The sequence below is a fragment of the Ahaetulla prasina genome, chromosome 8, assembly GCF_028640845.1.
Source record: "Ahaetulla prasina isolate Xishuangbanna chromosome 8, ASM2864084v1, whole genome shotgun sequence".
NCBI classification, from domain to species: domain Eukaryota; kingdom Metazoa; phylum Chordata; class Lepidosauria; order Squamata; family Colubridae; genus Ahaetulla; species Ahaetulla prasina.
The window spans coordinates 8,032,646-8,057,125 of NC_080546.1; the positions used below are offsets into that span (position 1 = coordinate 8,032,646).

The window sequence follows — 24,480 nt, forward strand, 5'->3', positions numbered from 1 at the left end:
TTCTTTCTTTTTTCCTTCCTTCCTTCCTTCCTTCCTCTTCTTCTTTCCCTCCCTCCCTCCCTCCTTTTCTTTCTTTTTTCCTTCCTTCCTTCCTTCCTTCCTTCCTTCCTTCCTTCCTTCCTTCCTTCCTTCCTTCCTTCCTTCCTTCCTTCCTCCTTCCTTTCTCTTCTTTTCCTCCCGCCTCCCTCCTCCCTTTCTTTCTTTCTTTCTTTCTTTCCTTCCTTCCTTCCTTCTTCCTTCCTTCCTTCCTTCCTTCCTTCCTTCCTTCCTCTTCCTTCCTCCCTCCCTCCTCCCTCCCTTTCTTTCCTTTCTTTCTCCTCATAACAGTTTGATCTTACTTCATTCTCTTGACTTATTCACATCCTTCCCCCCCCCCCAATATTTTGAGATTTAAATTCAACTGAGAACTGAACAGAGTACACAACGGCAAGCATAAGCCTAGAGATTGCAAGCACATTTAAAAAAGAAAAAAACCTCATTCCTTCGCGGATTTCCAAGGTGAGCGATCAAGGTTGTGCTAATTAAAATGTACAACTCACACAGGTAACAGATGTCCAATGCCTTACTGATTGTTTTCTCCCCCCACCATACCCTCCTTTCACTTTTCTCAATTTCTCTCTTCACCTCTCCTTTTTCTGTGCAATTTAGGAGAAAGAGGCCTCCCCTGCCAAATAGATGAGACCGCTGATAGCTTAATTAGATGACCAGAGATACTGAGTGCGTAAGATCCAGGCTTATTTGTGGCTTCTCTGTTCACTATCTTTTTTTTTTTTTGCTCTTTTAACTCTGCTAAAGATTTTCCTTTCTCAGGAGCGGATGCCAGCATCAGGTCTAACAGGGATTATGGTGTCCACAGGAAGATGGAAAGATGTAGACCTGGGCCAGTGGGTCCCCAATGTTTTCTGCTTCCTGTGGGGGCCACTAATACAGGTAGTCTTCGACTTACAACATTTCACTTAGTGACCGTTCAAAGTTACAATGGTACTGGGAAAAGTGTCTTAAGACTGTTTTTTTCACACTTATGACCTTTGCAGGATCCACATGGTTATGTGATGAATAGAATAGAATTAAATAGAACAGAATAGAAAATATGGATTGGATTGGATTGGATTGGATTGGATTGGATTGGATTGGATTGGATTGGACTGGACTGGACTGGACTGGACTGGACTAGACTAGACTAGACTAGACTAGACTAGAATAGAATAGAATAGAATAGAATAGAATAGAAAATATGGATTGGATTGGATTGGATTGGATTGGATTGGATTGGATTGGATTGGATTGGATTGGACTGGACTGGACTGGACTGGACTAGACTAGAATACAATACAATACAATAGAATACAATAGAAAATATGGATTGGATTGGATTGGATTGGATTGGATTGGATTGGATTGGACTGGATTGGACTGGACTGGACTAGACTAGACTAGAATACAATACAATAGAATACAATAGAAAATATGGAATGGATTGGATTGGATTGGATTGGATTGGACTGGACTGGACTGGACTGGACTGGACTGGACTGGACTAGACTAGACTAGAATACAATACAATAGAATAGAATACAATAGAAAATATGGAATGGATTGGATTGGATTGGATTGGACTGGACTGGACTGGACTGGACTGGACTGGACTAGACTAGACTAGACTAGACTAGACTCGACTCGACTCGACTCGACTCGACTCGACTCGACTCGAATCGAATCGAATCGAATAGAATAGAATAGAATAGAATAGATTTTTTTATTGGCTAAGTGTGATTGGACACACAAAGAATTTGTCTAGATGCATATGCTCTCAGTGTACATACTGTCAAAGAAAAGATACCTTCATCAAGAATTCTAAGGTACAACACTTAAAGCCATAGGGTACAAATAAGCAATCAGGAAACAATCAATATCAGTATAAATCATAAGGATACAAGCCACAAAGTTACAGTCATAAGTGGAAGGAGATGGGTGATGGATACGATGAAAAGATTAATAGTAGCGCAGATTTAATAACTAGTTTGACAGTGTTGAGGGAATTATTTGTTTAGCAGAGTGATGGCCTTCGGGAAAAAACTGTTCTTGTGTCTAGTTGTTCTGGTGTGCAGTGCTCTGTAGCTTCGTTTTGAGGGTAGGAGTTGAAACAGTTTATGTCCAGGATGCGAGGGGTCTCTAAATATGTTCACAGCCCTCTTTTTGACTCGTGCAGTATACAGGTCCTCAATGGAAGGCAGGTTGGTAGCCATTATTTTTTCTGCAGTTCTAATGATCCTCTGAAGTCTGTGTCTGTCTTGTTGGGTTGCAGAAGCAAACCAGACAGTTATGGAGGTGCAGATGACAGACTCAATAATTCCTCTGGAGAACTGTAAGACTCCCATTTTGCCTCCCTGCATGTTCGCATGATCGCATTTTGCATGCTTGGCAACCGGTTCGGATTTATGTCCAGTTGCAGCGTTCTACGGTCACCTGGCTGCAATTTGGCATGGTTTGTTTTATTTTTCCTGTTTTCCAGTACTTTCCCTATTTTAAGGTGTTTTCCAGCATCTTCTCCGTATCTTAATTTGTGGAAGGAAAGATCAAAGAGAGAGAAACCTCATCCACGGTTCTTGGTAACAGATCGCTGTTGATTTACTTAAAACGCTGGTTGGGTTACGCGGAAGAACAAGTTGGTTAGAAAAGCTACAGGAATCCATGCTTGGCTTCCTTCCCTTTCCATTTGTGGCTTTTCCCCTGTGTCATCCAGCAAAATTGACAATAAAGCTGCAAACAGCAGTCCGTAGGGACAAGCATTTTAGGTAGTCTATAATAGAATACCTAAAAGGTAAAGGTAAAAGTTCCCCTCGCACGTATGTGCTAGTCATTCCCGACTCTAGGGGGCGGTGCTCATCTCTGTTTCAGAGCCGAAGAGCCAGCGCTGTCCGAAGACGTCTCCATGGTCACGTGGCCGGCATGACTAAACACCGAAGGCGCACGGAATGCTGTTACCTTCCCACCAAAGGTGGTCCCTATTTTTTCTACTTGCATTTTTACGTGCTTTCGAAACTGCTAGGTTGGCAGAAGCTGGGACAAGTAACGGGAGCTCACCCCGTTACACAGCAGCACTAGGGATTCAAACCACTGAGGTGCCGACCTTTCGATCGACAAGCTCAACGTCCTAGCCCCTGAGCCACCACGTCCCTTTGGGAAAAATAGTAGAAAGCAAAATGATTAAGCCTGTTCACTGCCTAATAGACCCTTAACTGCCATAACTAGGATACATGCAATATTTTCAACTATGTGCACATATATAATCAGCCACCTATAACAAGCATCCATTTTTTTTTATTTTAAAAAAGACACATCAATATTATGATGTTCATCCTGCAGAATTCTGTGCATACACACACACACACACACACACACACACACACACAAACATGCATCCATGCAAACACATGCAAACAAATGCATAATTTACACACTGTACTCCTACACTGTGTGCATATTCCCATCCACCCACACAAATTCTCATTGTTTTGTTCTTTCCAAATCAGGGTTTAAAATAATTGCTGGCAGCAGATTTGGGGGTTTTCACCCTCAGCATATCCGTGACAAGGTGAACTTTTGCACGGATTAACAGCAGCTCATCCTACTCCCTCCTCGGGGGAAAATAACCTCCCTTTTGAAAAGGCACAAAATGCCTAGGGCAGTTGGCTCCTTTCTTCATTCTTCCTTCTTTCCTTCTTGCACAAAACCATTATATATATATATATATATATATATATATAGGTCTTTGGTTGTTCGGGTTTTCTCCCGTGTAAAATTGGAAGTGTCTTGGCGACGTTTCGACGAAGTCTCATTCGTCATCTTCATGCTTCAGCTTCGTGCTTCTGGGAGCAATGTGTGATCGCAGCTGTTTCTTCCTTTTAACTGCTAGTGGGGGTTTGAACTGATTGGGTGGGAGCTTGGCTGTGCTCTGATTGGATGGGGTTTTTTCTGTGCTCTGATTGGCTGGGGGTGTGTCCTGTGTTGGTGGGGGCTTGGTTGTGCTCAGTCTAATCTGTGCTGCAGGGGGATTTGAGCTGGTGAGCTGCACTGCTGCTGTTTGGCTTCGTGTTCGTGGTCGTGCTACATCTTCGTAGTGGGTGTCAGTCTGCTGCATGTATGGATTGGAGGGGTTTGAAGTGGCTAATGTTGCAGCTGCGGTCTGGCTTCTGGTCCTTGGTCGTGCTTCCTGATCAGTGTGGGTTTGGGTGTGCTTTCTGGGTGGATGTGTGGTGGTGACATCCTGTGTGGACCTCGTGAGTGTGGGTCTGGTGTCATTCCTCGTGTTAGGGACACGTTTGTCAATAAGGGCAGGTTTCAAATGGCTGGTAGGGGAGGTATCATCTCGTTTGTTCATGCTGTGTGGGCGTTTATCTCGATGGCTTCTCTGATTATTCTGTTGTTAAAGTGTTCAGTTTTGGCGATAGTTCTGGTCTTTTAAAGTCAATATCATGTCCTGTGACTTTAAAGTGTTGGACCAGGGAAGAAGTTGGTTCCTCTTTTGAATGAGTTCTTGTGTTCTCCAATGCGTGCACTTATTCTTCTGTTGGTTTGTCCAATGTATGTGGTGGGGCAGGCGGTGCATGGGATTTCATATACTCCTTGATTTTCTAACTCAATTTTGTCTTTGGGGTTTCTTAGGATGGTGGATATTTTTTTGGTTTGTGCAGAATGCTGTCTTGATGTTATGTTTGTGGAGGATCTTGCTGATTCTGTCTGTGGTGCCTTTTATATATGGGAGGAGGGCTGTGCCATTTTCTTGCTCTCTGTCTTGGGTTTTAGTGGGGGTTCTTTTGGATTAGTTTGGTAATCTTATTTCTCTGGAATCCATTGGATGTTAGTACGTTTGTGAGGGTGTGTAGTTGGGTCTGTAGGTGTTGTTCGACAGCTAAGCATTTTGTTCTAGAGATGAGTGTCTTGGCTACGGAGTTGATCTGTGCTGGGTGGTGGTGTGAGAGTGCATGCAGATAGCGGTTTGTGTGTGTTTTCTTCTGGTAGATGGTGTGTCCTAGGGAGCCATTGGGTTTCTTGTAGACTAAGACATCTAGGAAGGAAGTTGGTTGTTAACTTCTGTTTCCATGGTGAACTGTATTTTGGGGTGTAGGCTATTGAGGTGTGTGAGGAAGTTTTCAAGTTTTTCTTTCCCGTGTGGCCAGATTATGAAGGTGTCGCCTACGATCTGAGCCAGAGTTTGGGTTTGTGATCAGATATTTCTAGTGCTTGGGTTTCAAAGTGTTCCATGTAGAGGTTGGCAATGACAGGTGAGAGGGGTGATCCCATGGGTGCGCCTTCTATTTGTTTGTATTTTGTCCGTTATAGATGAAGTATGTGTTGGATAGGCAGTGGTTGGTCAGATCTAGTATGTGCTTGGGGGTTATATTTGTTTTGGATAGCTGTCAAGGCTTCTTTGATTGGCACTTGGGTGAAGAGGGATATGACATCAAAGCTCACGAGTAGGTCGCTGGGCTGTAAGTTTTGTTTCTTTATGATCTCTATGAACTGGAATGAGTTTTTTACGTGTGAAGCGATGGATTCTGCATAGGGCTGTAGTTGTTTGGCGAGAAATTTGGCTAGGTTTTGTAGAGGTGAGCCTATGGAGCTGACTATGGGTCTGAGTGGGGTTCCTTCTTTGTGTATCTTGGGGAGGCCGTAGAGCTTAGGGCATCTGGATGATTTCTCTCTGGGAATGATTCTTTGTTGGATTTCTTCGCTGATATATATATGTTTTCTGAGGTTTTCGCGGGTGTTTGTATGTAGATCTTTGGTTATTCGGGTTTTCTCCCGCGTAAAATTGGAAGTGTCTTGGCGACGTTTCGACGAAGTCTCATTCGTCATCTTCAGGCTTCAGCTTCGTGCTTCTGGGAGCAATGCTACTACGAAGCAGTAAACACCAGCCTGAAGATGACGAATAAGACTTTGTTGAAATGTCATCAAGACACTTCCAATTTTACGCGGGAGAAAACCCGAATAACCAAAGACATACATCTATCTATCTATCTTTCTATCTTTCTATCTATCTATCTATATAATCAGCAAGTTTATAAATGTTTCCTTTTATATTGAGAAGGGGATAAAGGCAAATGTCTCTCTTCTTCTTCTTCTTCTTCTTCTTCTTCTTCTTCTTCTTCTTCTTCTTCTTCTTCTTCTTCTTCTTCTTCTTCTTCTTCTTCTTCTTCTTCTTCTTCTTCTTCTTCTTCTTCTTCTTCTTGTCAACAAGTTCTATCTCCTGTCATTATCCTAGACCCTATCCTTTTTATTTCTTTTCATTTTGTTTTTTTCAGAAAGTAGAATAGAGTGGAACGGAATCAGAGGTGGATTTCATATATTTTTACCACTGGTTCACTGTGCACGTGCAAATGCACTTTGCTCACCTGCGTGCCTTCCACGCATGCACCTGGCCTCAAAAATGTGGCTAAATAGTACAGCATAGCACTAGGTCAGGTGGGCAGGCCAATTCATGATCGTTGCTACCAGTTCGCCCCAAACTGGTCTGAACCAACTGAATACCATCACTGAACGGAATGGGTTGGAATAGCACAGAACAGAACAGAATAGAAAATATGGAATGGAATGGAATGGAATATAGAATATAGAATAGAATAGAATAGAATAGAATAGAATAGAATAGAATAGAATAGAATAGAATAGAATAGAAAATATGGAATGGAATGGAATGGAATGGAATGGAATGGAATAAATAGGATTGGAATAGAGATTAGAGAATGGAATGGAATGGAATGGAATAGACTAGACTAGACTAGACTAGACTAGACTAGACTAGACTAGACTAGACTAGACTAGACTAGACTAGACTAGAATAGAATAGAATAGAATAGAATAGAATAGAATAGAAAAGAAAAGAAAATATTGAATGGAATAGAATAAATAGGAATGGAACAGAGAATAGAATAGAATAGAATAGAATAGAATAGAATAGAATAGAATAGAATAGAATAGAATAGAATAGAATAGAATAGAATAGAATAGAATAGAATAGAATAGAATAAAAATTCTGAACAGCCCTCTCTAAGCGGTTTACAGAGTCAGCCTTTTGCCTCCAACAATGTGGATCCTCATTTTACCGACTTCAGAAGGATGGAAGGCTGAGTCAACCTTGAACCGGTCAGGATCGAACTCCTGACAGTGAACAGAGTCAGCCTGCCATACTGCATTCTAACCCCTGCGCCACCACGGCTCTTGTCTCCTTAGATGCTTTGTTGGCCAGTCTTATCAGACCAATAGATTAGTGTTTGTGAGGTGTCTTTCCCACAGGAGAAGAGAGCAAGACAGAGAATATATGCCTCCGAGCATTTATCAAAAGGGTCATTCATTGATTCTGTTCCTACAGTCGCCTTTTATATGTAGAAAACCCAGCTGGACACACTTCAAGCTTCTCCTAGCCACACATCCCCTCGGGCGTGACTTAGCCAAGCAGGAAACATCCTCAGGAGATGTCCTGCTTGTCAAACTGTCGCTCCGTTTCCCTCCCAGTCTTTTGCTTGAATATTAATAATGCATCCCTTTATCGCTTTGCGGCTGTCTATAACGCAACCACAGCGTCAAGAGTCAACTGTTCTTTTTATCCTATCTTCTTGCTTTAGAACAGGGGTGTCAAACTCGATTTCATTGAGGGTTGTGCAACAGGGTTGTGTTTGATCTTGGGGGGCCCGGGGGGGGGGAGGGAGGCGCAGCCAGGGTGGCCATGGCCAGCTTGACGTCACTCATGTCGGGGGCACCTGTGGCTGGCTGAGTGCTCTCTTTTTTTTTTTTGTATTTATATCCCACCCTTCTCTGAAGACTCAGGGTGGCTTACACTATGTCAAACAATAGTCTTCATCCATTTGTATATTATATACAAAGTCAACTTATTGCCCCCAACAATCTGGGTCCTCATTTTACCTACCTTATAAAGGATGGAAGGCTGAGTCAACCTTGGGCCTGGTGGGACTTGAACCTGCAGTAATTGCAGGCAGCTGCTGTTAATAACAGACTGTCTTACCAGTCTGAGCCACCAGAGGCCCCTTTCTGCCAGCGAAAACGGGCTTCCGAGCTCCATTTTCAGCCTTCTGCTGCCCTCTGCCACTGAAAATGGAGTTCAACCCCCAGCCCATGTAGCTGGGACAGCCTCCTGCAACGTGGTGGGATTCAAATAATTTAACAACAGGTTCTCTGCCCTAATGACTTGCTTGGAGGGGGCATGGCCATGGTGGGCGTGGCCAGTGGATTTGACAGGCAGCACCTGGCCTCCTGCACCCCCTTGGGAGAAAAAACAGGCCCATTTTTCGGCCTAGTAGGCCTCCCGGAAGCCTCCTGGGGATAAAAACTGGTCACGGGAGGGCCACACCACATCCCCCCAGGCCACGTTTTGGCCCTAGGAGGCATCCCTGAAGCCTCCTGCAAGCGAAAATGGGCCACAGGGGGTGGGTGGGTGCTGGAAGGGGAGAGGCAGGAAAGGGTGGGGCCAGCCAGCAATGTAACTACTGGTTCATCCAAACTGGCTGGAACTGGCTGAATCCCACCACTGCCTGCCATCCTCTGCCAGCAAAAACAATGTTGTGTCTGTGCCCCCCCGAGCTGGGCCTCCTGCCAGAAAGTGACTTGGAAAGTGAGGGGGAAGGGCCATCAGGACTTATCTCGGGAGCACTGGCTTCCCTGGCTCAGCTCCAGAGGCAGGCCAGGTGGAAGAGATAACGAGGCCTCCGTCCCCTGACTCTTCCCCCCCAGGCCACGCCTTCAGACCCAGCTGATGGCAATCAGGCTTGGTTGGACCCTAGGTTTCATAGGCAGGAGAGGAGGGAACAACAGAAGCAGGGGTGGGGCAGGCCTAGGAAGTGCTGAGTCATGGAGCCACACCCCACAGGATATAAAGGCAGCGAGAGCTGCTGTGTTTCTTCATAGCAGGCAAATAAACTGATTAACTGAGAGCTTAAGTTTGTTCCTGGGTGACTCATCGGTGTCGAGGGAGATAACAGAAACACTTGCAGACGCTCGCTATTCTGCTGCCAGAGCTGATAGTGCCAGCTAATTAAGCCATCACTCGGACGGAGGTAAAGGGGGACAGAACACAGATCTGGTCTACAAGCCTTGAGTCTGACACCCCTGCTTTATAAATTGAAAGCTGAAATATTAAAAAGGACCTTCAGTGTGACTGTGGAACCGCAGTACAGGTAGTCCCCGACTTACGACCCCAACGGAAGCCAAAATTTAGGTTGCCAAGTGAGATTTTGGCAGGAAATTTTCCGTTCTAGGAAAATGGAAGGGATTGTTGCTACTTTTGAGTGTAGCAAGGAGATGTCTGTAGAGATTCTCAGCCATCCAGGTCATGGTTGCCTCAAAGATGCTTTTTCAAGAGGCAACTGGACTTTCTGTTTTTGTTTTTTTTGTTTTTTGAAGATGTTTCACTTTTCCTCCAAGAAGCTTCTTCAGTTCTGACTGGATGGTGGAGGATAGAAGGATTTATACTCCTTGCAGACAGCTGGTCATTTGTATCCTTTTATAAAGTCTTTGAGGCCACTTGGAGGTTTATCTGTGTCCTCGTGGCGAACGGGTGTGAAGCCTTCTTGGAACTGCTGACTGGGTTTTAGACTAGAAGTAGTGATTACCAAACACAATTCAGTCCTGAACAAACTTATTTTATTAAAACAGCTGAGAATTGATTCATTCTCAGCCTAGTCCAAAACAAATTCTTCATAAACAATCCTTCGGCCTTATCACCAACCTTTGTTGTCTTTGGCAACCTGCCAAAGGCTTTTCTTGGCAAAAACCCCACAAAGTGCAAGAGACGCTGACAAGAAGCAATGGAATTTAACATTGCTTTTCCACAAAGAACCAGCTGGTTGTTGCTTTATTTAAGCCTTATGGGAGTGACCAATCATCTCCTGGCCTTACTCCAGAGTCATCCTTTTTGCTTCAGCTGCTCTTGCCTTCTGGCAGCTCTTTGGATGCGTGCACTAGGAACAGGCCCCTCCTGTCCACCTCTGGAGGCTCCGGAGTCTGCACATCACTCCCAGATGTCCCTGGCCGCATCTCTGCCTCTGACGCAGATCCCTAGTCTGGGCCTTCCCCTGACTTCAGGACTGGCCCATTGTCCTCCCCAGCCTTCTCAGTGTCCGACTCCGCTGCCATTTCCACAGGCTGCTGGCAAACCACAACAGATGTTGTATCTCTCTGTGGAGAGAGGGCTGTTCAGTTTTGAAAGAGTTGCCCTTTTTTTTTCCTTTTCTTTTTTCTTCTTTGTTTTTTAGAACTGCCCTTGAGAAAGGAATTCATTTCCAAAATGAATTTGGAGCATCAGGCTCCAATAAAATCATTTCTACTGGCATCTGGGATTTTCTCCTTCCTCTTTGTCCAACGTTAGTCAAAGCCAAGTGGTTTTTTGGTTTTTTTTGGCAAGGTGAGACAAAGCAAAGCTGCCATTGTTTCCAAAAGTATCACTATCAAGTCATCTCCTGCATATCAAGTCTCCTGTGTTATATCAAAAGGAAATGGGCTTTTTTATTTTTTAGCAATGCACTCCAAAGTCCTTCTGCCACAGTCCTGAAATTTATGTCCTAAGTCCAACACTGCAGAGAGACAGAAAGGAAGAAAATACGACGTCAAAAGGGAGAACCACCCACTGTACAGATAGTCCTTGACTTCCGACCACACTGCAACCGCCATAAATACAATGTCAGGGTTCCGACGGATTGTCCTAATTAAATCACGAGCCTCGAGCCAAGCTTCAAAAGAAGTCCAGTTATTTATTAAGAACTTCATGTTGGCACGTTCCAAATAAAGCCAACTCTGACCCCACGTAATTTACAACCCAGGGCATGACCCTGTTTCCCCCCTCTGCCCAGGGTGTGTCATCAGTCACATTCACCAACTGAGCACTTTTGCAGGTTGTAGAGATCACTCCCCTCAGGCCGCTGTGGGTAACACTGGGAGACAGCCTTGAGAGAGATATGTCTGGAATGTGCTTCTGTTTCTGTTTTTGTTGTTGTTTTTGTTTTTTGAAGATGTTTCACTTCTCCTCCAAGAAGCTTCTTCAGTTCTGACTGGATGGTGGAGGATAGAAGGATTTATACTCCTTGCAGACAGCTGGTCGTTTGTATCCTTTTATAAAGTCTTTGAGGCCACTTGGAGGTTTATCTGTGTCCTCGTGGCGAACGGGTGTGAAGCCTTCTTGGAACTGCTGACTGGGTTTTAGACTAGAAGTAGTGATTACCAAACACAATTCAATCCTGAACAAACTTATTTTATTAAAACAGCTGAGAATTGATTCATTCTCAGCCTAGTCCAAAACAAATTCTTCATAAACAGTCCTTCGGCCTTATCACCAACCTTTGCTAAGACTTTGGCAGAGCTGCAGAGGCACACCTGATTCGGATTTCCCTGACCCGGCCGTCAGCGGAGGAGTGGGACACGACAATTGGAACAAACTGTAGATAAAACAACCTGGTTTTCTCCCACTTTCAAAGTATACATCCCGACGTTGTCTTTTAGGCACCCGAATCAGATCAGCTTGAAGTTTCCAATTGTCCTTGCTGTCAGCTACTTTTCATCGGCAAAATACAGTTTTCAGAAACCTGCGTGCAGGATTTCATTTCCAGAACATACAATCGATTTGCAAGTGGATCGGGGGTGTGGGGTGTGGAACGACACTTAACAGCCCTCTGCAGAATTGAAAGTATCAAATGTCTCTTTTTCACTGGAAGTTTATGAGAGGGGAAGAAACATTAAAAAGAAAAAAGAAAGATGGTAGAGTACTGAAAACAGCAATCATTCAAGTGATATAAGCAACATAGACAAATGCAGAGAAATAAGCCTGTACTGCTAGCCAAACTATATTCTATTCGGAGGTCTCACATAAATCTTAGCCTGGCTGGGTGGCTCGGTAGCTAAGACGCTGAGCTTGTCAATCAGAAAGGTCGGCAGTTTGGTGGTTCGAATCCCTAGTACAGGTCTCCTGCGTGAGCAGGGGGTTGGACTAGATGACCTCCAAGGTCCCTTCCAACTCTGTTACTGTTCATCTTGACTGAAAACACTACATCCTCATGTCCATAGTGTTAAACAACTTCCATGGGAATGGATGGTGAGTGTTTCCTGCATTATTAAATCTCGATTTCCACACCCACACCCACACACACCAACTTTCTTTAAGAAGTTCAGTGTTGTGTCATATTCACAAATTTCCAAGCTGTGGGATCCTTGGTCCTCTCTGAGTTTGGTTGCTTTCTTGTAGACCCAAAGGCGTCTGGACTTTCTGGTTTTTCTTTGAGGACATTTCACTTCTTCATCAGCTGAAGAAGCTTCTTGGATGAGAATGGGAGAAATCTATTTACCGGTACCTTCCTTACCGGTTCGGAAATGCACGCGCTGTGCACAAAACCTTCTGCACATGTGCAGAAGATAAAAAACACATTACTTCCTGGTTAAAACCCGGGTGGGTAGGTGGAGCTTTGCTCCGACATCGCTACTGGATCGCCGAACCACCACCCACGATCGCTACCGGATCGTGCGATCCGGTCCGAACCGGGAGCATTTCACCCTTGGATGAGTAGCAAAACTTCTTCAAATTAAAAACCAGAACGTCCAGTTTCCTCTTGAAAAAAAAAGCACCTTTGGGACAACGGTGACCTTGGATGATGGAGAATCTCCGTAGACTTTCTTGGAGACGTTTCATTAACCAATTAGGTAACATCATCAGTGTTAGAAGGGAGTGGGATTTGCTTTCATTTTACATGCTAACCATCCACACACATCTCAGGGCCAATTTATCTCAGATCAAAGTGAGAGCAAAAATGATTGAAGGTCTGACTCCAAGATATCAACATTGTTTAGTGAGCCTGTTTGGTCTAGTGATGAAGATACCAGAGTAGAAGCTGGAGACTGGGGCAGGCCGAAAGCCAAAGATGGACAGGGAATCTAATTGACTCCAATTCTTTATTTGCTTATGGCTAATAGACAGAATCTTGCCAAAGTATAACCTTCTAATCTAATAGATGTATTATGAGAGATTTTAGATTGTGGCAACCATTCAGTCCAGGACTGCGAAATCTCTTTTTTTGGACTCTTCTCTGGAAAGTCTTGTCTCCTCCCTGGGAAACCATGATACTCACACCAATATTCCTACACACAAAGAAACACACACAACTTCTTCATGTCTTCCTTCCTTCCTTCCTTCCTTCCTTCCTTCCTTCCTTCCTTCCTTCCTTCCTTCCTTCCTTCCTTCCTTCCTTCCTTCTTTCTTCACTTCCTTCCTTCTTCCCTCCCTCCCTCCCTCCCTACTTTCCTTCCTTCATTCCTTCCTTCCTTCCTCCCTCCCTTCCTCCCTCCCTTCCTTCCTTCCTTCCTTCTTTCCTCCTTCCTTCCTTCTTCCTCCTCCTCCCTACTTTCCTCCTTCCTTCCTTCCTTCCTTCCTTTTTCCTTCATTTCCTTCCTTCTTTCCTTCTTTCCTCCTTCCTTCCTTCTTCCCTCCCTCCCTCCCTACTTTCTTTCCTTCCTTCCTTCCCTTCCTTCTTTCTTTCCTTCATTTCCTCCCCCTCCCTCCTCCCTTCCTTCCAACTTTCCTCCCTACTTTCCTTCCTTCCTACTATCCTTCTTTCCTACTTTCTTACTTTCCTACATCCATCCTTCCTCCCTCCCTCCCTCCCTCCCTCCCCTTCTCCAAATGATAAAAATTTGAGGACATGGCACAGCTGATTAAAATAACTGTCTGTCCTCATTTTCATCCGTTGTAGTCCTCGACGATTTGATAAAACACACACACACACACACACGCTTCATACTGGAAGCAAATAGAAAAAAGGTAGGCAAGAAAAAAACCTCACAATAGGGGAAGACTGCAAGCATGGCATTTCAAACCATGCCCCCTCGAATTACACGGATATACAACCATATTATCTTGTTGAAATTCAATAATCGTTTGTGCCAAGTAAAGGCCACTTGTGTGGGAATGTTGTCAGCTAAACTATTTCAGCTGATGGACTCCTCCTCTCGTTTCTTCCCTATTCAGCAAACTTCGAATGAGACCAAGAACCTGAGAATCTGGAATGAATCGTGAACCCGTTCTCATGAATGGTCCTTTTTTCACAACTCAGGGACTCACAGATTGCTATTCTGAGCGCAAAGGGGACCTGAGCATCCCAATGCTTCGATTCTCTCATGACCTCACATACTTTTGGCAACAAAATAAAATCAGCAAGCAGGAATGTCTTCAGAAAAAAACCAGGACAAGCTATGTGTCAGCTCCACCAGGAAGACCAAACCGGGAAATCAACTTCACAGGAAAACTAAAATTACTTTTATTGAGAAAAGACCCCGATGTAGGGAATCTTATATAACAACAGAGTTGGAAGGGACCTTGGAGGCCTTCTAGTCCAACCCCCTGCCCAGGCAGGAAAACCTACACCATCTCAGTCAGATGGTTATCCAACATTTTCTTAAAAATTTCCAGTGTTGGAGCACTCACAACTTCTGCAGGCAAGTCGTTCCACTTATTAATTGTTCTAACTGTCAGGAAATTTCTCCTTAGTTCTAAGTTGCTTCTTTCTTTGATCAGTTTCCACCCATTGCTTCTTGTTCTACCCTCAGGTGCTTTGGAGAACAGCCCGATTCCCTCTTCTTTGTGGCAGCCCCTGAGATATTGGAACACAGCTATCATGTCTCCTCTAGTCCTTCTTTTTGTTAAACTAGACATACCCAGTTCCTGCAACCATTCTTCATATGTTTTAGCCTCATATGTTTTAGCCTCCTCCATGATGGAAGGCAGAAGGAGAAGGGGATGGCAGAGCATGAGGTATTTAAATAGTGTGATCAATGCAATGCTCCTGGGGAGGAAAGCTGTGGCGAATCTAGACAGCGTACAAAAAAGCAGAGACATCACCCTGCCAACAAATGTGCGTATAGTCCAGGCGATGGTTTTCCCAGTTGCAATGTATGGCTGTGAAAGTTGGACCATAAGGAAGGCATACATTGCTATTGATGCCCCTTTCTTACCACATATAGTTACTGGAACAGGTTACAAAGAACAGCATGTAGAAATATTCCTGTGCTTTAAAGAAAGCTTGCAACACCACCCCTCTGCCAAGCAATATACTTCCGCTTTTATGTGACACGTCGACTTCTATCTCTAATACATCTTGTTATAATCCTAACAAATAAACATAAAGCACTTGTAATATAAAGTATTGGGGTCCTGCTTCAAGGCAATGCGCACATGACCCACCCATGCTCCCCCCACCTCTGCTCTCAGTGTACATACAAATAACACAGCAACATAATCATAATATACCAATAGGAAAAGCTTGTAGGGGAGATGGGAAGGATAACAGATTCAAACTCATGCAGGAAAACACACATACACATACACACACACACAAACATATCTGGGAAAAGAAAAAATGGGACAAAATTGAGAAAGTGAAAGTCACTTATCCCTAGCTCAGCCCATTTTCTACAATCTGCCCTCCATTCACACATAAAGAAAGAAAGGCCATCACACTCTTGCACACTGGAATCCCTGCTGTGGAGATTAGTTTAAATCATGTTCATTTCCAGCTCTGAGCACCTCATTCCTCTTTCTGCTGGGACTATTCAGCACACATGCCAAGGACAAATTTACTTCTTTCCTCTTCAAATATTTGCAGCTCACCTTTTCCACCTCGCCATCGATCACGCTGGGCCTTCGGTGCTGCTCGCGGAGGCAGGAACCCGAAAGGGAAGAAAAGAGGCCGCTGATCAAAGAGGAATCGTCAGCAAGCGGTTATGAAAGCAGAAATGAAAAGTCTGAGGAAAATAAGCGACTTGGAAACTGAATGGAATCGGCGGAGAATCAAAGGGCGAGGGTCACAAAGCTAGGGGTGAAAAGGAGGGGAAGAAGGAGACGCTCTGTCAAAAGAGAAAAATAAGATCATCAACAGACTTTCAGTAAGTAGATCAAGTTTCTCCATTAATGAAGTCACAGTGCTTCAAGCAGTTTATTTATTTGGAAAGCGAAAAGGTATAGGTGTCAGGCTTATCACGACTTGGGCATTTAGGAAAGAAAGACCCTCGACTCCATTCTCCATTCTGGTAGGTTTTCCTGTCAGTTGTGTCCGGCTCTAGGGCACAATGGTCATCTCTATTTGGCTGAGGGACACAATTTCTGTGATTACGTGGCCAGCATAGCTATATGCCAAAGGCCACATATTTATTTTATTTATTTATTTTATTTTATTAGATTTTTATACTGCCCTTCTACCGAAGGACTCAGGGCGGTGTACAGCCAGATAATAAAAACCCACAATATACACAGTAAAACAAAACTAAAACCGAGCATATTACAAAGATGGCCGAAATTTAAAACAATTTAAAACCCTAAAATTCATAAATAACCCCAATTAAAAATTTGATAAAAACTTTTAAGCCAGTCCCGCTTGAATAAATAAGTGCATTTTCAGCTCAGTGCGTTGTTACCTTCACACCAAAATGATACCTATGACTGCTTTATAAAACCCTAGTAGGACCAGACCTGGAATACTGCAACCCATTTTGGGTCATCATCCTACAAAAAAGCTGTTGAGACTTTGGAAAAAGTTCAGAGAAGAGCAACTAAGATGATCAAAGGCCTGGAGTCTAAAACATATGAAGAACGGCTGTAGGATTTCGGCTTGGCTAGTCTAAAGAAAAGAAGAATTAGGGGTGACATGATAGCAGTATTCCAGTATTTGAGGGGCTGCCACAAAGAAAAGGAGGCCAAATTTATTCTCCAAAGACACCAGAGGGCAGGACAAGAAACAATGGATGCAAACTAATCAAGGAGAGAAGCAACCTGGAATTAAGGAGAAACTTTCTAACAATTAACCAGTGGAACAGGTTGCTCATCACTGGACATTTTTAAGAAGAGACTGGACAGTTACTTGTCTGAGATGGTATAGGTCAGGGGTCAGCAACCTGCAGCTCTGGAGCTGCACGTGGCTCTTTCACTCTTCTGCTGCAGCTCTCTGTCACTCAAAATATGCATCACAACTGCCAATGTGTGAAACCTGCCAGCATGTGATTTATTGAGCTTTTCAACCCCCGGTAGGCCAACCATGGATAAATCCAAGAAAAGAAAAGTTTCAGAAGAAAACAGAACGTTTAATTCAATTACATATGTTAGTTTTGTGGCCACTCAAGAAATAGCCAGGCACGGTAAGGGTTTTGTGGCTCCCGGTGTTTTGGGAAACGGGTCCAAATGGCTCTTTGAGTGTTTAAGGTTGCAGAGACCCCCGGCCTAGGTTCTCCTGCTTGAGCATGGGGCTGGACTAGAAGACCTCCAAGGTCCCTTCCAGCTCGTTCATTCTATTCTATTTATCGACTCGCGTTTGCCTGCTTTCGAACTGGTAGCTGGGCAGGAGCTGCAGCAAAGAATAGCAGCTCGGGTCTCAAACCTGTCAGCTCCAGTGAACAAACTTAGCATCTTTAACCCCTGAACCATCAAAGGGGCCTCTGGTGGCTCAGACTGCTAAGACAGTCTGTTATTAACAGCAGCTGCTTGCAATTACTGCAGGTTCAAGCCCCACCAGGCCCAAGGTTGACTCAGCCTTCCATCCTTTATAAGGTAGGTAAAATGAGGACCCAGATTGTTGGGGGCAATAAGTTGACTTTGTATATAATATACAAATGGATGAAGACTATTGCTTGACATAGTGTAAGCCGCCCTGAGTCTTTGGAGAAGGGCAGGATATAAATGCAAATTAAAAAAAAAACATTTGGAAAAAACCTTTGGATTTTTTTTCATTAAAGATTTTTTTTGGGGAGGGGCAGATTCCTCAATGAAAATAAAAGCGAATCTGATGAAAATCCTGTATGTTGCATATGACTTTCAATGATGGATGCACTTTAGTAGAGCACTACTTCTACTACACTACAGCCACCTCTTCTATTACCGTTATTTATGAGTAGTAAGAAGCCCATGCTTTGAGGGTTATAAATTTTCCCCTGAAAATACGGTCCTCAAGCCTTATGGGAATGTATTTATTTCTGTCTCACCTTTATTATTTTACACATGACTCAAGGCGGCAAACACATCCAAAACACCTTCTACCTCCTATTTCCCACTTAGCAACAACCCTGTGAGGTGAGGTGGGCTGAGAGTGAGACTGGTTCAAAGTCACCCAGGTGACTTTCATACCGAAGACGGGACTAGAACTCACCATCTCCTGGTGATTGGCCCAAAGTCACCCAGCCAGCTTTCATGCCTAAGGCGGGACTAGAACTCATGATCTCCTGGTGATTGGCCCAAAGTCACCCAGCCAGCTTTCATGGCTAAACTAGTACTAGAACTCACCTTTTCTTACTTTCTAGCCTGAAACCTTAATTGAGAATAAGTAAAAGCCATTCTTTTAATCACTTTGCCAAAGAAAAAGGTGATAAAATGCTGAATGTGTAGGTTGTTTTTATAGTGATGTCTTTTAATGATTTTTTTTTTTACTGTTGTAAGCTGCCTAGAGTGGTAAATTTGAGATAGGAGGATATATAAATTGAATACTTGAATGAATGAACAAACTGAATGCTGTTTATGTAATCTCGGTTGTGAGAGTCTAAATAAATGTCCTACTTCTTGTCATATCTTCATTTTCCAGGCTGCAACAGTGGTGTCGTGTCCCACTCCTCCGCTGACGGCCGGGTCAGGGAAATCCGAATCAGGTGTGCCTCTGCAGCTCTGCCAAAGTCCTAGCAAAGTCCTCAGGGCAGGCAGGAGACCAGAAAGTGACTTCAGCAAGATATGTTTAGACTTTGCCTGACTCAGAGAATGCCAGAAAGCAGATCCTTTATATAGGCCATGGGATGTGGTTCCATGACTCAGCACTTATCCAGGCCTGCCCCTCCCATCCTTCTGTTGCCTCCGTCTATCAAGTCTTCTGACGCGAGGGTCACTCCAGTCGGCAGCTGTTGGTAATTGACCTCCCTCAGGCTCACATGCTGTGGAGGAGGGGGAGGGGTCTAGTTGCTCCGTTTGCCTGGGCATGGAGCCAGAGCTGGGGGCTGGAGGTATTTCTTCCTCTTCAGCCTGTCTGGGCATGGAGCCAGGGCTGGGGCCGGAAGGCATACTAGAACATTTCTCCGTGTTCGGAAGCAGATAAGAAGACCCCGGCTGAGGTGAGATTGGATGAGACACAACAAGCGGACAGCTCCCTGGGAGTCAAACCTGTTTGTTTTTTTGATCCCAAAGGAAAATGAACAAGAGATAACTTTTCACATTTTCAAACTGGGCAATTGAAGAAAGCAACTCTAGCAGTGATATCCATTGCCAGCAACAATAAGGCTCAAATATACCACCAAGAAAATAAAACGAAGTTATTGTCAAATAACTTCAGACAAGCACCCCAGGTTAAGATCCTGATGTAGAAACCAGGAGACAGTGAGTTCTAGTCCTGCCTTAGGAGTGAAAGCTTGAGCGTATACATCTGTTTCCTGCATATATTAACCGCAACTAGAATTGTATTTGCAGAATAATGGAAAAATGACGAGATTCCGTCTGAGGGGAATGTAATTAAGAAAATATTAGACTGCGCAGAAATGGATAGATTAACGCTCACTATTAAGGATAAAGAAGAAACTGAATATTTTTTGATATGGGATATAGTCTATCAATGGCTAGGCAATAGAGCCAGAAGTTAGAAAGGAGGAGATATAAGGTTAATGTGGAGAGTTGTTAAAGAACATGATGTTTTATTAAGAAAATAATGGAATGTGCTGAAATGAGTAAATTGACATTTGAAATTAGAGAACAGGAAGATAAACAATATTACAAGATATGGGATTTATTTTATCAATGGTTAGATAAAAAATATGTTAAGGAAGTTTGATAGAGACTTTTACAATGTAAGAATTGTTGAAACATACAAAATATAATGAAATATTATCGGTTCGATTTAAGATGATGAAATAAATGAATGATATAATACAACTAACACAAAATTTAGAACATTTTATATGAAGTGAGGGAAGAAATACCTATAGTTAAACAAATGATTAATTGACCAAAATATTTGGATATATATATTAGACTGGTAAAATGTAAAATCAGATAAATTACACATTATGAATATGGTGAAATTGCACAAAAGATCAGTAATCAACCAACTGACACATTGTTTGCATTTGTATTGAAGATGTTTTTATGTATGTTTGTCTAAAAATAAATATTTTTTTAGAAAAGATGATGTTAAGTATTATATTTATTATTATTATTATTGTTGTTATTGTTGTTGTTATTATTATTATTATTATTTTCTTAATAATATGGTGATGAATACTACAACAAATATTTATTTATTTATTTATTTATTTTTATTTTTTTTGTCATAACATCATACATAAGCATGAAGCAACAGTAGGACAGGAACGGTAGGCATGTTTGTGCTATTATGCACGCCCCTCATAGACCTCTTAGGAAAGGGGTGAGGTCAATAGTAGACAGTTTTTGGTTGAAGCTGTTGAAGCTTTGGGGACTTTGAGAAGAGACCATACATGGACTATAATAATAACAACAACTACAACAACAACAATAACAACAGAGTTGGAAGGGACCTTGGAGGCCTTCTAGTCCAACCGCCTGCCCAGGCAGGAAACCCTACACCATCTCAGACAGATGGTTATCCAACATTTTCTTAAAAATTTCCAGTGTTGGAGCATTCACAACTTCTGCAGGCAAGTCGTTCCACTTATTAATTGTTCTAACTCTCAAGAAATTTCTCCTTAGTTCTAAGTTGCTTCTTTCTTTGATCAGTTTCCACCCATTGCTTCTTGTTCTACCCTCAGGTGCTTTGGAGAATAGCTTGACTCCCTCTTCTTTGTGGCAACCCCTGAGATATTGGAACACAGCTATCATGTCTCCCCTAGTCTTTCTTTTCATCAGACTAGACATACCGAGTTCCTGCAACCGTTCTTCATATGTTCTAACCTCCAAACTACAAACTATAAATCATATAAACTATGATTGTTTAAAAATAACTGTACCCGGATCACACACTGTTTGATAGAAATTGAAGGTTATATAAATAAAACAAATAAAACATGGGGTGTGGGGGGAAAGAGTGTGAAAGCTGGATGAGGGACTTTGGGCCAATCACCAGGAGATGGTGAGTTCTAGTCCCATTGTAGGCAAAAAAAACCTGGCTGGGTGACTTTGAGCCAATCATCAGGCGACAGTGAGTTGCAGTTCCACCTTAGCCATGAAAGCTAATTGGCTGACTGGAACAAACAACCACCAGCAGACTACGAATTCTACTCTTGTTTAGGCATGAAAGCTGACTAGGTGACTTTGGGCCAAACACCAAGGGATTGTGAGTTCTAGTCCTGCCTTAGGCATGACGGCCAGCCAGGTCACTTCAAGCCAGGCACTCTCTCTCAGCCCAGCCCACCCTCATAGGGTGTGTGGGGGGTTTTGTGTTTTTTTTTTGAAAAATAGAGAAGGGAATATTATATATATTCGCTCCCTTGAGTTACTTAAAGGTAAAGGTTCCCCTAGCACAGGGGTAATCAACCTTTTTATACCTACTGCCCACTTTTGTATCTCTGTTAGTAGTTAAATTTTCTAACCGCCCACTGGTTCCACAGTAATGTGTTGTGTATCGTTGTCTGCGCATGCCTCTTGCGCATCGTGGATTGGATTTGGGGGGGCGCCGGCTACCAGCTCTGCTTGTCTGTTACAGCTGGGTGGTGTGGGGGGAGATGCGCGAGCTATTCTGGGACGAGGCTGTTTTGTTTGCGGTCGCACTATAGCACCATTTAGTTTCACTTGCATAACGTAAACTAAACTTATGCGCGGGCGATACAAATAGTATATTTTCAGAAATTTAAATTATCACGGGGAATTTTATGAAAACCTAATGAAAATGTTTTTAAATAATGCTATGGAAATTTTTTAAAAAGTCAATTAAATGAAAAAAAAGGAAAGTGCTTCAGTATTGGACAAAACCCCTATCGCCCACCATGAAAGCTGGAATGCCCACTAGTGGACAGTAGGGACCAGGTTGACTACCACTGCTCTAGCACATATGTGCTAGTCATTCCTGACTCTAGGGGGCATTGCTCATCTCTGTTTCAAAGCCAAAGAGCCAGTGCTGTCCGAAGATGTCTCCGTGGTCATGTGGCCGGCATGACTAAACACCAAAGGCGCACAGAACGCTGTTCCCTTCCCACCAAAGGTGGTTCCTATTTTTTCTACTTGCATTTTTTTACGTGCTTTCGAACTGCTAGGTTGGCAGAAGCTGGGACAAGTAACGGGAGTTCACCCCGTTATGCGGCACTAGGGATTCGAACCGTTGAACTAGATTGTGGCGGGGGGAGGGAAATCTAATATATAAATGAAATAAGAGAACTATAAGCCATGGGAGCCCTCACATACAATAAAAAGTCTACATAGCGTCCTTCCTTAAGTCGTCTTTTCACCTTAGCCTGACAAATTAGCCTCTGGCTCAGGAAGGGAAGGGAAGATTGTGGGAACGTGTAAAACCCACCGTTCAGGTGGGGAAAAAAAGCTAATCAAAGTTTTATGCCAGCCTTCGCTTCTACATGGCTGAGCCTTTGAATTAAAAAAAGAGAGCAAGCGGTATCATTGTGGCATGTATCATTTCCTGCCAATTCACAGATGGATGGATAGCATTTCAGACTAGCAGCAAGGAAAGGTCACCCTCACACCCAAGCGAGCATAAGAATTTCCACCTAGATCCTTCTGAGAAAAAAAATGACACCAGCTCCAGTATCCTGTCTTGAAGTCATCTCATTTTCATCTCCTCAGATGGTCCCCTCAAACAGCCGTTTCAGCTAATATTGGAATGTGCAGAAATGAATAGATTAACACTCGCAATTAAAGGGAAGGGCGAATCCGCTTATTACAATATATGGGATTTATTTCATCAATGGTTAGAGAATAAATAGGAAAGTAATGTATACTAAAGTTAAAATACGTTAAGAGGAGAAATGTTGTGATAATAGATATGTTAAGTGTTAAGTATTAATATTAAAATAAGAGTAGATATAAATAATGAATATGGTGGTAAGCTTTAACTGTTACGACACAAAAAAATTGTACCCACACACTGTTTAATGAATGATGTAATGTTTTGTATTAAAAGAAAATAATTGTTTTTTAAATAGCCATTTCAGCTGACCATCATAAATATACAAGTAGTCCTCAACTTACATCCACAATTGAGCCCTAAATATCTGTTGCTAAGTGAGACCCTAGGCAGGAAAAAACACCTGGTCAGGAAAAACCAAAGGTACAAGTACAAATTAGGCAAAACATGGTTCAAAAACAGTCACTGTGAGAGGGACCTTGGAGTCCTAAGGGATGATCACTTAAACATGAGCCAGCCGTGTACAGCAGCAACCAAAAAATCTAATACAATCCTTGGTTATATAAATAAAAACATAGAATCAAAAGCCATGTGAAGTATTAGTACCCCTTTATAAAGTCTTAGTAAAGCCATACCTGGAATATTGCCTCCAGTTTTGGTCGCCACATTACAAAAAAGATGTTGAGACTTTGGAAAAAGTGCAAAGAAGAGCAACTAAGAAAGCCTTGACTTTCTAGAAAGAATGTTATTTTGACTACATATCATCTTCACTCCATACAATCCCCCCTCCCATTTTCCTACCGTAGAAATTGTGGCAGGCCTGAAGGCTCAAAGGTAAAAGATGGCTTCCAGGTCTGACAGGACCACGAAGATGTAACGGTCGTAAGTGTGGAAAATGGTCACACCTCTCTTTTTTCAGTGCTGTTGCAACTAGTAACCATCACTAAACGAACTGTTGTAAGCTGCCTAGAGTGGTAAATTTGAGATAGGAGGATATATAAATTGAATACTTGAATGAATGAACAAACTGAATGCTGTTTATGTAATCTCGGTTGTGAGCATCTAAATAAATGTTCCACTTCTTGTCATATCTTCATTTTCCAGGCTGCAACAGTGGTGTCGTGTCCCACTCCTCCGCTGACGGCCGGGTCAGGGAAATCTGAATCAGGTGTGCCTCTGCAGCTCTGCCAAAGTCCTAGCAAAGCCCTCAGGGCAGGCAGGAGACCAGAAAGTGACTTCAGCAAGATATGTTTAGACTTTGCCTGACTCAGAGAATGCCAGAAAGCAGATCCTTTATATAGGCCATGGGGTGTGACTCCATGACTCAGCACTTATCCAGGCCTGCCCCTCCCATCCTTCTGTTGCCTCCGCCTATCAAGTCTTCTGACGCGAGGGTCACTCCAGTCGGCAGCTGTTGGTAATTGACCTCCCTCAGGCTCACATGCTGTGGAGGAGGGGGAGGGGTCTAGTTGCTCCGTTTGCCTGGGCATGGAGCCAGAGCTGGGGGCTGGAGGTATTTCTTCCTCTTCAGCCTGTCTGGGCATGGAGCCAGGGCTGGGGCCGGGAGGCATACTAGAACATTTCTCCGTGTTCGGAAGCAGATAAGAAGACCCCGGCTGAGGTGAGATTGGACGAGACACAACAA

General features: G+C 43.2%; 2 long non-coding RNA genes across 2 annotated transcripts in view; both read left to right on the forward strand.

Moving 5' to 3' along the window:
- The window catches only part of LOC131202984 (uncharacterized), a 72,553-nt gene extending 52,416 nt beyond the window's left edge, over positions 1-20,137 (forward strand). Inside the window, exons 2-3 of the long non-coding RNA XR_009156275.1 lie at positions 15,654-15,933; positions 18,612-20,137. This is a non-coding gene — a long non-coding RNA (uncharacterized LOC131202984). The remainder of the gene's footprint in view (positions 1-15,653; positions 15,934-18,611) is intronic.
- Positions 414-14,031, forward strand: LOC131202985 (uncharacterized). The gene is made up of 5 exons (XR_009156276.1): positions 414-498; positions 649-717; positions 811-930; positions 2,306-2,365; positions 14,021-14,031. It is a non-coding gene; the product is annotated as an uncharacterized LOC131202985 (long non-coding RNA).
- Positions 20,138-24,480: the final 4,343 nt, after the last annotated feature.